Here is a 4,158-nt window from a genome sequence, read left to right as displayed (position 1 = left end):
GCGGGTGCCTGTGCGGGTGCCGGGGGGTCGGTGGTCTTGGGGCTTGGCGAGGAGGGGCAGAGGCCAGGCCGGGGCGGGGCTCCCGGTAGGTGGAGCCAGGTGCCCAGGGGCAGAGGTGGAGGCGGGACTCAGCCCCTCTCGGCCCCGCCTAGCCCACTCCACCCAGACCCGACCCGGGCCGGGCCGGGCCGAGGACCCCAGAGGGAGAGCCAGAGCCGGCCAGTCTCCCAGGACCCCCCGCGCCGCCGCGGGGACGGAGTCAGGTCGGAGCGAGAAAGCCAGCCTGGAGTGGAGTTGAGCTGAGTAGGGCTGGGCTGTGCTGGGGTGGGGCGGGCGAGGGAGGCCCCCTGCGAACACCCGGTGTGTTGGCCCCCTGCAGGGCTCCCCTGCCCTCCCCTGCCCTCCCGTGCCCTCCCCTGCCCCTGGGCTGAACGGTGGAAGCCGGCGCAGGCTCTTGAGGCGTCCCGGGGCAGCCTTCGGCGCCTACGGCCATACCACCCTGAACGCGCCGGATCTCGTCTGATCTCGGAAGCTAAGCAGGGTCGGGCCTGGTTAGTACTTGGATGGGAGACCGCCTGGGAATACTGGGTGCTGTAGGCTTTTGCGCCCCCTTCCCACACGCACTTTTCTTGCGTGGCCCAGAAAAAGTGTCCGTGACCGCCTCAGGCCGTGACCCCCGGGCCGCGGGGGTGGGGCGCAGGGGCAGCCCTGGGCTCCCGGTGTCCCTTCAGGCCTGTGGCTGGCCTCCCCGCCTCGCCTCTGGCGCCCAGCGCCCAGCGCCTGCAGCGAGGCCCACAGGCCTGGCCCTCTCCAGGGACGCTAGGACACTCCAGGCGACCTCACACTCTCGGATGGGGGGTGGGAGGGGGGGCGGACACCTGCTTTTCCCCAGAACACAGGACCCACCCGCAGGGGCCGCTCCCCCACCGGTTCTTGCCACACCAGCAGAGCCTGGCCACCCAGGTCCTGGGAGTGAGAGAGTCCATCCAGCGTCTCTCCCTGGGTCCTTCTCTAGGCAACTCCTCTGCCGGGTCCCTCCTGGGTCTCTGCCTCCGTTCCCACTGCCTTCCTCCCTGAGGGTCCCCCTGAGTCTGTCTCTTCACCCATCTCTCTCTCTCTCTCTCTCTCTCTCTCTATCTCTCTCACACACACACAGACACACACACACACACACACACACACACACACACTCTTGAAACAGATGTGTTTCTGTTCTCTCTGTTCATCCATCTCTCCTTCACCTATGTGACTCTACTGGCCTGTGAGGAGGCCTCCTGTGTCCATCTCCCATTCAGTGTGTCTCTGTCCTAGGTTCTTCTGTCTCACCGCCCCCCCCTCACACACACACACACACACACACACACACACACACACACAGACTCACCCCTCTCTTGCCCCCCTCCCACCCCAGCCACCTGACTCTGGGCTTGTCTCTGCATCTCCCACTCAATGAGTCTCTGGCCTTGGCTCTTCTGTATGTTTTACATGTCTGTAGGGAAGCCTGGGCTTTCTCTCCTTGAGCGAGAGAAAGCCCAGCCTTCTCTCCATTCTGGCTGGGCACAAATCTGGAGCCTCTCATGCAGTAATAGAATGTATTTCTGAACTCATCTTAATGGCACCCATGTGGTCCTTCCAGTGACCACACACCACCCGAACTCCTCATCTGGAATTCCTCCATTGGAACTTCACCAGCCACCTCGACCTCTTAAGGAATCCCTGTGAGATCTCAACTGGTACTCAATGGGAACTCAGGAGCACTCAAAGTCATCCTCTCAACACAGCCTGAAGAGAGGAGAGGATTGGTCCTTCTCTTGGGCCTGGTCTCTAGAAGTGCCTGGAGGTTCCTTCCTCAGGGAAGCCTGGGGAAGATGCAAGGCGTAGGGACCCTAGTGCGCACTGAGTGTAGAATCGCAGTGGTTCCCTCTCCTCAGAACAGCCTGGGAGACATGACAGGCCTTTCGACCATCTTGACCAGGTCTCTAGGGCAGACACCTGGGGTGCCTGTTCTCTGAGCAGCCTGGGTGAGACACCATTCCCAGAGTCCTTGTGGGCCCCGTCTCTAGGGACACCCAAGGTTCCCATTCCTCAGAGAATTAAGAGGGAGATTTCAGGCCCGAGGATCCTCTTGATCATGACTCTAGGCACACCTGCAGTGCCCTCTCTTCCTAGCATCCTGGACGAGTCGCCAGGCCTAGTGATCCGAGTGTGCCTCGTCTCTAGAAATGCCCAGGATTCCTTTTCCCCAGAGCTGCAGGAGGAGTCAGCAGGCTTGGGGACCCTCGTGGGCCAAGTTTCTAGGTACACCCAGGTTTCCTTCCCTCAGAGCATTGCGTGAGGAGACGGCAAACCCAGAAACCCTGGAGGGTCATATCTCTAAGAACACCAGAGGTTTTTTTCTCCTCAAAGCAGCACAAGGAAATGCCAGGCCTGGGCACCATCTTGGCCACATCTGTAGCGACACTCGGGGTTCCCTGTCCTTAGAGCAGCTGACTGGCAGGGGGTCCTTCTTGGCCAAGTCTCCAGGGATGCCAGGGGTTCCCTTTGTCCAGAGCAGCCTGTGGGAGATGCCAGGGCTGGGGACCTTGATGGGCCACTTCTCTAGGGGCGACTGTTTTTTTTTTTTTTTTTTTTTTTTTTATCCTCAGAGCAGCCTAGGGGAGATGCCAGCCCTGGGGACCCTGGTGGGTCAAGTCTCTAGGGAAGCCCGGGTTTTTTTTTTTTTTTCTCAGAGCAGCACGAGGAGACACCAGGCTTGGGGACTCTTGTGGGCCACATCTCTAGAGACACCCCAAGTTCCCTTCCATCAGAGCAGTATGAGAAGACACCAGAATGGGAGACCCTGGTGGGTCCCATCTCTAGGGACACCCAGGTTTCCCTCTCAGAGCAGGCTGAGGAGACGCCAGGTCTGGGGAGCCTGGTGGGCCACGTCTTTAAGGACACCTGAGGTTCCCTCTCAGAGCAGCCCAAGGAGATGCCAGGCCTGGGGACCCTCATGGACCACGTCTCGAGGGACACATTGGGGTTCCCTCAGATCAGCTTAGGGGAGACACCAGGCCTGGGCACCCTACTGGGCTGCATCTGTTGGAACACTTGGGGCAGGGGGCAGGTGCATCCTGCAGCTCCCAGAAACTGCTGGGGCTCAGTCTGAGTTCAGGTTTTCCCAACCTCGAGAGTGGGCCACCCTGGGCTGGGATTTCACTGCTTTTCTTCAAACCCCTGATCCTAAAGTGGGATAACGTGACACTGCTTCAAGGATCACTTCCCAGAGGCCTCTGTGGTGGCCTCTTTTCTGGCCTCTGCTCTTGGGTGAAGGAGGGAAGCAGGGCTCCATGTGGCTGCCTGGCCCCTGTCTACAGCAGGCCTGACCTGGTGGGGGACAGCTGGGGTGCAGGGAGGGGGCTCCTGGACTCCCTTTTCTGCTCTCTAGAGGTCCCACTCCTCCTGGTGCCTCACTGCACATCCAGACCTAGTGACAGCAGTGGGAACAGGTTTCATCCAGTACTCCTGGGGTGGAGGAAGTAGCAGAATCCCCAGGAAGCCCAGGGGGCTCCCCTCCCAGTGGAGCTTCTCCCCTTCCAGCAGGGTATCTCCTTCTCCCTGGGAGGTGCCTTTCCTGAAGGGAGGACACTCCACCACTCCCACCAGGTTGTCTCCCCTCCCACCCAGCCTGTCTCCCTTTCCAGAGGTGGCTCCCTCCCAGCAGGGTGTCTGTCTTCCCTAGGAGGGCCTCTGGGGTGGTGAGGTGGGTGTCTTCCTTCCCAGCAGGGTACCTCCCTCCCAGGGGATGGCTCCCCTCACAGCAGGTGTCTCTCCCCTGGGGTGTGCATCTCCTCTAGAGGAGGGGCTTGTCCCCTAGAGGGGGTGTCTCCCCCTCCCAGGGGGTACCTCCACTCCCAGCAGGGCTTCAGGTGAGTGGGGGGGGGCTGAGGGCTGGGTCTGGGCACCATCTTGGATACTTTATTGCCCTCAGGCTGAGGAAGGAGCTTTCTCAGAACTGAGCAGAGGAACCCTCACTGCTGGTCAAGGTTGGTTATTCCACAGGGAAGGCAGAGCTCCCCTCTCCTCAGAGCATCCCGATGCGATGCCAGGCCTGGGGATCCTCGGGGTCACCTCTGTAGGGATGCCCCAGTGTTCCCTCTCCTCAGAGCAGCCTGAGGA

General features: G+C 60.8%; 1 non-coding gene across 1 annotated transcript; it reads left to right on the top strand.

The window, feature by feature from the left end:
- The first annotated feature begins 481 nt into the window (after nucleotides 1-481).
- On the top strand, nucleotides 482-600 carry LOC144372454 (5S ribosomal RNA). The gene has a single exon (XR_013432457.1). It is a non-coding gene; the product is annotated as a 5S ribosomal RNA (ribosomal RNA).
- Nucleotides 601-4,158: the final 3,558 nt, after the last annotated feature.

Source organism: Ictidomys tridecemlineatus, unplaced genomic scaffold (assembly GCF_052094955.1).
Source record: "Ictidomys tridecemlineatus isolate mIctTri1 unplaced genomic scaffold, mIctTri1.hap1 Scaffold_1051, whole genome shotgun sequence".
Taxonomy (NCBI): Eukaryota; Metazoa; Chordata; class Mammalia; order Rodentia; family Sciuridae; genus Ictidomys; species Ictidomys tridecemlineatus.
This window is presented reverse-complemented; position numbering and strand designations above follow the sequence as displayed.